The sequence below is a fragment of the Scomber japonicus genome, chromosome 23 (genome assembly GCF_027409825.1).
Source record: "Scomber japonicus isolate fScoJap1 chromosome 23, fScoJap1.pri, whole genome shotgun sequence".
Lineage (NCBI taxonomy): Eukaryota > Metazoa > Chordata > Actinopteri > Scombriformes > Scombridae > Scomber > Scomber japonicus.
This window is the reverse complement of record NC_070600.1, coordinates 25,373,940-25,384,376: the sequence shown is the minus strand read 5'-3', so window position 1 is coordinate 25,384,376 and position 10,437 is coordinate 25,373,940. Positions and strand designations below refer to the sequence as shown.

The window sequence follows — 10,437 nt, the reverse complement described above, 5'->3', positions numbered from 1 at the left end:
AATGTAATATAATATAATATAATATAATATAATATAATATAATATAGTATAATATAATATAATATAATATAATATAATATAATATGATGTAATATAATATAATATAATATAATATAATATAATGTAATATAATATAATATAATATAATATAATATAATATAATATAATATGATATAATATAATATAATATAATATAATATAATATGATATAATATAATATAATATAATATAACATAATATAATATAATATAATATAATATAATATAATATAATATAATGTAATATAATATAATATAATATAATAATGATGATGAGCTGCAGTGAGGCGGATCAGACAGCAGGAGGCGCTCTAACACTGAGAGCTCATTAACCCTGAGTGGAGACTGGAAGGTTCTTCTATTAACACTTCCTGCTGTCTGACTCTAGTTTAAACCAGAGACTGTATATAAGGTTTAAACACATTAAATATTATTATATTATCATTATTACCCTGAAGCAGATTGTTTCAGTCTGTTATTAAAATATCTTTATTTTATTTTATACTTTAAAACATCCGAGATATAAAACTCTCACTTCCTGTTTCACAAAACATTATTAATGTTTATTTAAGTGTTCTTAAATAAACATTAATAATACTACTAGTAGTACTATTACTACTATGAGTACTACTGCTACTACTAATACTTTTATACTGCATACTACATCACTATAATACTGCAGTACTTTTACTGTAATACTGCAGTACTTTTACTATAATACTGCATACTACATCACTATAATACTGCAGTACTTTTACTGTAATACTACATACTACATCACTATAATACTGCAGTACTTTTACTGTAATACTGCATACTACATCACTATAATACTGCAGTACTTTTACTGTAATACTGCATACTACATCACTATAATACTGCAGTACTTTTACTGTAATACTGCATACTACATCACTATAATACTGCAGTACTTTTACTGTAATACTGCATACTACATCACTATAATACTGCAGTACTTTTACTGTAATACTGCATACTACATCACTTTAATACTGCAGTACTTTTACTGTAATACTGCAGTACTACATCACTATAATACTGCAGTACTTTTACTGTAATACTGCATACTACACACTATAATACTGCAATACTTTTACTGTAATACTGCATCACTATAATACTGCAGTACTTTTACTGTAATACTGCATCACTATAATACTGCAGTACTTTTACTGTAATACTGCATACTACATCACTATAATACTGCAGTACTTTTACTGTAATACTGCATCACTATAATACTGCAGTACTTTTACTGTAATACTGCATACTACATCACTATAATACTGCAGTACTTTTACTGTAATACTGCAGTACTACATCACTATAATACTGCAGTACTTTTACTGTAATACTGCATACTACATCACTATAATACTGCAGTACTTTTACTGTAATACTGCATACTACATCACTATAATACTGCAGTACTTTTACTGTAATACTGCAGTACTACATCACTATAATACTGCAGTACTTTTACTGTAATACTGCATACTACATCACTATAATACTGCAGTACTTTTACTGTAATACTGCAGTACTACATCACTATAATACTGCAGTAGTTTTACTGTAATACTGCATACTACATCACTATAATACTGCAGTACTTTTACTGTAATACTGCAAACTACATCACTGTAATACTGCAGTACTTTTACTGTAATACTGCATACTACATCACTCATAATACTGCAGTACTTTTACTGTAATACTGCATACTACATCACTATAATACTGCAGTACTTTTACTGTAATACTGCATACTACATCACTATAATACTGCAGTACTTTTACTGTAATACTGCATACTACATCACTATAATACTGCAGTACTTTTACTGTAATACTGCATACTACATCACTATAATACTGCAGTACTTTTACTGTAATACTGCATACTACATCACTATAATACTGCAGTACTTGTACTCCATGACTGTGTCTTTAAGTAGTATTAGTACTGTGGGCTGTGGGCGGGTCTCCAGCCTGTCAGTCATGTCTCAGGGTTTAGTAACTCTTACTCTCTCTGCAGGTTAAACAGCTGCAGCTCGTTTTACTCTCAATTCAAAGTCAGGTTAGTGTTTGTAGGAGTCACATCTCTGCCGAGCGGCTGGAAACCAACTCCTGCAGCCGAGGAACAGTTCAGTGTGTCGGATATAAAGAGTCCCTGGAGCCGCTGGGAGCCGTGCGTGTGCGTGTGCGTGTGGAGCCGTGCGTGTTTGTGCCATGTTGTTCTGACGGATTACACCTGCAGGTAAAAACCGCTTTAATTGACATTCCTGCCTTCATCTTGCTCTCCGGTCATTTCTGTCGCTTTGGTCACTTTTATGATCTTATTTTATATTTGATTCATTCAGGATTTAAACTATTAATAACAGATATATGTTCAGGTTTCTTATTTAAACACAACCTGAAGCAGAACATGTAAAAAACAAACGGTGGCAACTTGATCTCTTTCTGTCGTGTAGTCTCATAACCCGCCTTCACCAGACTGCATGGGGAACATTACATTATTTGATCTCACTGATATATTTAGACAGATAATCAAACATTAACCGGATATAAATAAGTGTAAGGATCATATCTTTAATTCGGCATACAACCACCACACCATAAATACACTCTAATAATGTAAAATTGAACTTTTATGAGCATTTCTCGAGTTATTCATTGGAGCGATCTTTAAGAAAATGAACCTTAACGTGGAGCTCGATGAGACAAAACCAAGTTATATTAAACAGTCAAGTTAAATTAAGTGTCTTATATTGGATTAAACTAAAGCCGAATATCCTGACAGCAGTAATAATAGCGTCAAATTAATAAATTAAAGGTTTTATGCTCTGTAGGATGTGTTTGCCTTAAATGGGATGAAGGTTTAATGGAGTTTGGCGCGCTGAGTGTTAATGAGTAAAATGAAGGAGAAAGGCAGTGACAGTTCATCAGTGACAGAAAAATACAAGAATTTATCTAAATGGAGTAAAAACCAAGGGATCCGAGCCTGGTTGCCCCCCCCAGCCCCCCCAGACCCCCTCCCTCCCCCCGGACAGGTGAGCTCTGCGGCCCCGCCAACAGACGCTCTGTCCCCGGCTGCGTGTCCGGCGCTGCCCGCTGAGGACCGGAGCTCAGACACCGGAGCTCAGATAGCAGCTCGGGGTTAAAGGAAGCTCTCTGCTCCATTCTTTTATCTCTTTATTGTCTTTTAAAACAAAAGCTTCCTGTTATCTTTGACAGCTCTGATCTGGGCTGGAATTTATACCAGCAGCTGTACTGAAGCCCCTGAGCTCCAGAAAGGACCCAAAACTGCTCTAATGATGTTTAGATATGACAAATATAGAGTTATGTTACTATTATTGAACTCATTATACTCTGAAATAACTTAGAAAAGAGCTGAAATCATGTTAAAATCCATTTATATGAACAAAATATTCCAGTTTATCCTGAAGGAGACTTCCTGCTAATCTGTTGACATGAATAATAAAATGTTCCTGTTGTCTCTGGCAGCTCAGACCAGGACCCCAAATTATACCCTCAACTCTAAAAGACCCCAAACTGCTCTATAGATGAGTTATGATGTTTATATGTTATTATTATTTAACTCATTATAACTTATAAAAGAGCTGAAACTGTTAAAATGACCCAACCTTTGTACTTCAGTGGATTAAATGTTCCAGGTTTTATTTTGGTGATCCTGGATGAGAGACAGACTTCCTGTTAATCTGTGGACATGAATAATAAAAGAGGAATGTTTCTGATCTCTGATTAAACTTCTGCTTGTTTACACAGCTGATCATAAACTAGTGGAAAGTTTATAAAAGTCATCAGTCATCAAACACACGCTGGGATAACCCTTCACAATAAGAGTCTCAGCAAATAAGACTTCACAATAAGAGTCTGAGCAAATAAGACTTCACAATAAGAGAATAAGACTTCACAATAAGAGTCTGAGCAAATAAGACTTCACAATAAGAGTCTGAGCAAATAAGACTTCACAATAAGAGTCTGAGCAAATAAGACTTCACAATAAGAGAATAAGACTTCACAATAAGAGACTTCAGAATAAGAGAATAAGACTTCACAATAAGAGTCTGAGCAAATAAGACTTCACAATAAGAGTCTGAGCAAATAAGACTTCAGAATAAGAGTCTGACTAAAGGTTAAACGAACTGAAACTGATCTACTGTTGAAGTTAATCTTTAATGTTTTATAAGAAGAACAAAAACATTTAAATTAAACTCAGAACTTAAAGTTTAAAGAACTCTGCGTCATGTTTAATAAAGTAAAGTGACATAAAATGGAAATAAGTATAAAGTACGAGATTTTGAAGACTTTTAAAATCATTTATCTGTAGATGAGTCATGATCATTTCTTTTTATTTTAAATGTTTTTATTTTAGAGCAGCATCACAATCCCTCCAACATACAAAGATAGAAGTTATTAAACAGCTGGTTACAACATTTTTATTTTAATAAATTTTTTTAATGGTTCAATAGAGCAACGAACCAGACAAAAAATAAAATAAATTAATAAATAAATGCAAAAAAAAGTAGTTAGCAGGTAAAACACATACATGAATAAATAAATAAAAAATATAATCTAATATAAAGGGTCAAAGAGAAGAATTAATAATAATAATAATAATAATAATAAAATTACAGGATGAATAATAAAGGATGCTCCATGTGCTCACTAACAGATAAAATAAAGGAGTAATGATCGTTATCACTTTAAAGGAAGTCAGAGTTACATCGTCGTGTTTTAAACGACACTCAGCCAGCTTCATGTTTAATTCTAAGCTAACTAAGCTAATGCTAAGCTAACTAAGCTAATGCTAAGCTAACTAAGCTAACGTTAGCGGGAAGATAAACGCGTCGCCTCGTTTTTACTCAGATTTAAAGATTTAAATGTGTGTGTTGTCCTTTAAGGCTGATCCACATGACTGTATATTAAGTTGAAAGGGTTAATAGCAGCAGCAGCAGCAGCTCATTAGCTTCTTCCTCCTGTGACTTCCTGTAATTGGTGTTATGAGCAGTTCAGGTCTCCGCTGAGATCAGATCAGGTCTCCGGTGAGTTCGGCTCTCTGGACCTTTAATTCATTAAAGACTTTAAAACAAGCTCACTTATATTCATATTAATACTTTTATTAAATATAATAACTTTACAAGCTGCATCTCTTGACCCAAACAAAGATGGCGACAGGAAGTCGTAGTTACCAGACAGGATGTTTTGTGTTTTGTTGGGACGTTGCCGTGGTTACTACGATGGTTTTAGTGATGATAATTAGCTTTAATTGTATTTTCTATAACATGATATAATCTTAATTTAGACTTTTATATTTTCAACAGCTTTTTTCAAACACTGTGAAATGTTTCATGAGCTTTTATTTTGGTAAAAAATATATTTTAGTTTTACTGCAGTGACGTCAAATGTAACTACTTCCTGTTTATGACAGAAACAGCTAATATCAGAGCTAATGTTGGACATGAGGATGTAGTTATAGGTGATGATGTCATGATGATGTAATGATGATGTCATGATGATGTCATGGTTTTACTGGTCCGGCCCTCCTGATCGAACCCTTGTTGACAGCGTTACCTGTTTTTTTTCTCTGGAGGTCAAAGGTCATCAGACTTTTGTTGTGAAATCTGAAGTATAAACTGTTTCCTGTCAGATCAGATATATATATAAATAAGAGGTTTATGGTAAAAATGTCTAAGTGGTGTAACCATAAAAACTTTGGAAGGAAGAAAGGAATGAAGGAATGAAGGAAGGTAGGAAGGAAGGAAAGGAGGAAGGAAGGAAGGAAGGAAGGACAGAATGAATGAAGGAAGGGAGGGAGGAATAAAGGAATGAAGGAAGGACAAATTGAAGGAAGGATCAGTGATCAATAACCAGGATTAAATAGTTTTATATCTCTTCTCTTCTTCTCTTTTTAATTTATGATCAATCGATTAGTTTCAGTTTATTGATCGACTCAGTAAATCAGATTATCAGCTGTGATCGTGTTTCACTTGGTTCAGTCCATCAGATCAGTACCGGATCATCTTTAGGTTATTATTTAATATCAGTAATAATTTAATCACACATTTTATTAACTGCGAACCAGAGCTGTAAAGATTATTGATTATTGATTATCTGATCAACAGAGAAATTAATCTGTAAGTATTTTAACCCTTAAACAGGCAACGTGCACCAAGAGACTCTTTAACCTTCCTGTCATCCTCCTGGGTCCTTCCTTCCTTCCTTCCTTCCTTCACCTGTCCTTCCTTCCTTCTTCCTCCCCCCCTTCCTTTCCTTCCTTTAACTCTTTAACCTTCCTGTCGTCCTCCCGGGTCCTTCCTCTGTCCTTCCTTCCTTTCTTCCTTCCTCCCTCCCTCCCTTCCTTCCTTCCTTCCTTCCTCCTCCCTCCCTTCCTCCCTCCCTTCCTCCCTCCCTTCCTCCTTTCCTTCCTTCTTCCTCCCTCCTTCCTTTCCATCCATCCTTCCTCCCTTCCTTATTTCCTTTCCTCCCTTCCTTCCTCCCTCCCTTCCTTCCTTCCTTCCACCTCCCTCCCTCCCTTCCTTCCTTCCTTCCTTCCTCCTCCCTCCCTTCCTCCCTCCCTTCCTCCCTCCTTTCCTTCCTTCTTCCTCCCTCCTTCCTTTCCATCCATCCTTCCTCCCTTCCTTATTTCCTTTCCTCCCTTCCTTCCTTCCTTCCACCTCCCTCCCTCCCTCCCTTCCTCCCTTCCTTATTTCCTTTCCTCCCTTCCTTCCTTCCTTCCACCTCCCTCCCTCCCTCCCTTCCTCCCTCCTTTCCTTCCTCCCTCCTTTCCTTCCTTCTTCCTCCCTTCCTTTCCTTCCTCCCTCCTTTCCTTCCTTCCTCCCTCCCGCCTTTCCTTCCTTCCTTCCTTCCTTCCTTCCTTCCTTACTTACTTTAGGTGCAGATGACATAACTAGTAAGGCCTGTTTAAGGGTTATTTAAATACGTCACTTTTTCCTTTTTTTTTAAATTTTATTATATCAAGAAAATAATTAATCTATAATCGAAGGAGGAGATTAATCGATTACAGAGCAGATTAATCGATCAGCTGACACATGACTCACACTCATTGATCAGCTGTTTCCTGTTTCTCTGCAGCTCAGTTTTCATCCTGTTGTTTTTGCTGCCGCTGTCAGCTGATCTGCGTTTCCGTGGCGACGGCGAGCGGAGCGGCCCGAGTGCAAAGTTCATTAACGACGAGTCGATGATTAACCAGCTGACTGAGAACAGGAAGTCACAGCTGATTCAGATCCATATACAAAATAAATGTATTGATTAGTTTTTAGTGACGCTGAGTTAATGAAGAGAATAAAAGTCAGTCATTAAAGGAGCAGGTACTTTATTTTGATAGGGCTTTGTTTCTTTTCTTCTTCTCTTTAATTACATATTAAACAACTTCCTGTTACATATTAAAATATTATTATTGATTTACTTTAACTACTTTAAACTCATCTTCAAGACACGCCTTTTATTTTGAAATTCCCCTGGCACACCTCCATACAAAATGCCAGCGTCACCATGGCAACGGCGAATTATAAATGAAGATTAAACTTATCCTGAGCAGGTACTTTTATTTTGATAAGGCCCCTGTAGGTTTACTTTACTTTTTTTTTCTTCTTTTTTTTTATTGTATTTAATTTTGAAATGTTTTAACGTGCTTGATGAACCTCGCGGACGGACAGGAAGCTGAGTTTAAAATAAGAAATAAAATCAAAGTTGAATTTTTTGGTGAGTTTAAAAAGACTAAAATATGATGTCACTATTTAAATCTGCACTGTTAATATGATTTATACTAATTATTAATTAATTAATTAATATGTTTTATTACTGGATGACATCTAATCACATGAACAGGATGCATTAAGATGAAATTATGATAAATATAAAAAACAAAAACACAAATCTCCACATGATAACCGTTTAAAATAAAAATCTTTAAGACATGCCTTTTATTTTGAAAATCCCAGAATTAAAATAACTGTTAAAAGCATCTTTCTCCTTGTTTCCTGTTTCTGTCGACGGTTTGATAAAGACTAAAATTAATATTACACACATTTACACCGCCCCCCGTCCCTTTAGGCCCCTCCCCCTCCCCTTAGCCCCTCTCCTTTTAGGCCACTCCCCCTTTAGGCTCGCTCCCTTTAGACCCCTTCATTGAGCCCCCCTCCCCCCTCCCGTTAGGCCCCTCCCCTCCATTTTAGGCCCCTCCCCCTTTAGCCTCGCTCACTTTAGCCCCCTCCCGTTAGGCCCCTCCCCCTCCCGTTACTCCTCCCTTTAGGCCCCTCCCCCTCCCTTTAGCACCTCCCTTTAGCCCACTCCCTTTAGGCCCCTCCCCCTCCCTTTAGCCCACTCCCTTTAGGCCCTCCCCTAGGCCCCTCCCCCTCCCCTCAGGCCCCTCTCCCTCCCGTTAGCCCCTCCCTTTAGGCCCCTCTCCCTGCTGTTAGGCCCCTCCCCCTCCCCTAGGCCCCTCCCCCCCACCTGCTCCTCCTGAGTCATTAATTAGCAGCTTAGAGCGGCTCAGTAATCTGCAGCATGACGCTCGGCTCTGCTGCAGTGAGACTCACCTGAGGACAGACATCAGGTACGTTCCTTCACTTCATCAAATATCTCAAATATCTCAATATTCTCTCGTCTCATCAGGAAGTCTCGTCAGGTTACGACTAGCTAACGTTTCAGTGTGAAGAGAAGAGTTTAATCTGAGTATTTAACCTTTAAAGTTTCCTTTCATTACAATCTAAAGGTTGTGAAAACGTAGTGAGAGAAAGTCATCGTAGCTCTTTCTGTAAACTGAGTCTGAAAAACTACAAATTATGATTTTTTATAATATGGAGTAAATATTAAATATTAAATATTAAAACTGTGAAATGATTTAAATGACTTTTAATTATTACACTGAGTAGATATTAAACATAAAGCAACATTACACACATTAACATTTAAATTTAACATTTATCACATTTAACAAGTGTGATGACACTTATAATATATAATAATATAATATATTATATTCCTTTATTAGTCCCACTATGTGGAATTTTGCATTATTACAGCAGCAAAGTGACAATAAAATATAGAATAACATCAATAATAAAGAATAAAGAACAATAAATAAGTATGAAACACAATAACAGTAGAAATATATAATTAAATAATAATAATAATAATAATAATTGTGACATTATTTACAGCACAACAGTAATATTAGTATTAAATGGTAATAAACAGATTATATTGTTATTGCACAGATTAAAGTTGAATTGAAGTTTGTATAATACATTAAATACTAATTAAAGGTGCAGTCTGTCAAATTGTCCGTTCATCACTATAATAACAGGATATCAGAGTTTTACTGTGAACTGAGAGTCTGAACCGTCTCTTTATTAATAAAAAGTGTGATTTTATTATGTGGTGATATTTTGGATTGAAGCTCGGAGACACTGAGCAGAGAAATGTGATGACGGTAATAATTAAATACTGCTGCTGAGTCACAGTTTCTGTTTATTAGAGGAAACATAAATATAAATATAATTAAATAATAAAGTTTATGATGCTGTTAAACATGATGAATACAGCTGCTGATAAGCAACATGACACACTGACCAAGACATGAAACACACACACACACACACACACACACACACACACACACACACACACACACACACACACACACACACACACACACACACTAACTGATGAAATATTGAGGATTGTTTAATTTTGGCGTTTCTATTTTAATGGGCGCAGCTTCTCCAGATATTACGGTAAAAGTGGAGGTCAGTGAATGCAGCAGCAGTGTGTGTGTGTGTGTGTGTGAGAGGTCAGTGAATGCAGCAGCAGTGTGTGTGTGTGTGTGTGTGTGTGAGAGGTCAGTGAATGCAGCAGCAGTGTGTGTGAGGTCAGTGAATGCAGCAGCAGTGTGAGAGGTCAGTGAATGCAGCAGCAGTGTGTGAGAGAGGTCAGTGAATGCATCAGCAGTGTGTGTGTGTGTGTGTGTGTGTGTGTGTGAGTGAGAGAGGTCAGTGAATGCATCAGCAGTGTGTGTGTGTGTGTGTGTGTGAGTGAGAGAGGTCAGTGAATGCAGCAGCAGTGTGTGAGAGGTCAGTGAATGCAGCAGCAGTGTGTGTGTGTGTGTGTGTGTGTGAGAGAGAGAGAGAGGTCAGTGAATGCAGCACCATTGTGTGTGAAGTCAGTGAATGCAGCAGCAGTGAATGGGAGGTCAGTGAATGCAGCAGCAGTGAATGGGAGGTCAGTGAATGCATCATGTATGTAGGTGAGTGTATGGGAGGTCAGTGAATGCAGCATGTATGTAGGTGAGTGTATGGGAGGTCAGTGAATGCATCATGTATGTAGGTGA

At 36.7% G+C, this 10,437-nt stretch overlaps 1 protein-coding gene across 6 annotated transcripts in view; it reads left to right on the top strand.

Moving 5' to 3' along the window:
• Positions 1 to 2,158: 2,158 nt before the first annotated feature.
• The window catches only part of eps8a (epidermal growth factor receptor pathway substrate 8a), a 43,307-nt gene continuing 35,028 nt past the window's right edge, over positions 2,159 to 10,437 (top strand). For all 6 annotated transcript variants that reach the window (XM_053343983.1, XM_053343980.1, XM_053343982.1 and 3 more), the window contains exon 1: positions 2,159 to 2,319. The gene's annotated coding sequence lies outside the window, so the exon portion shown is untranslated. The remainder of the gene's footprint in view (positions 2,320 to 10,437) is intronic.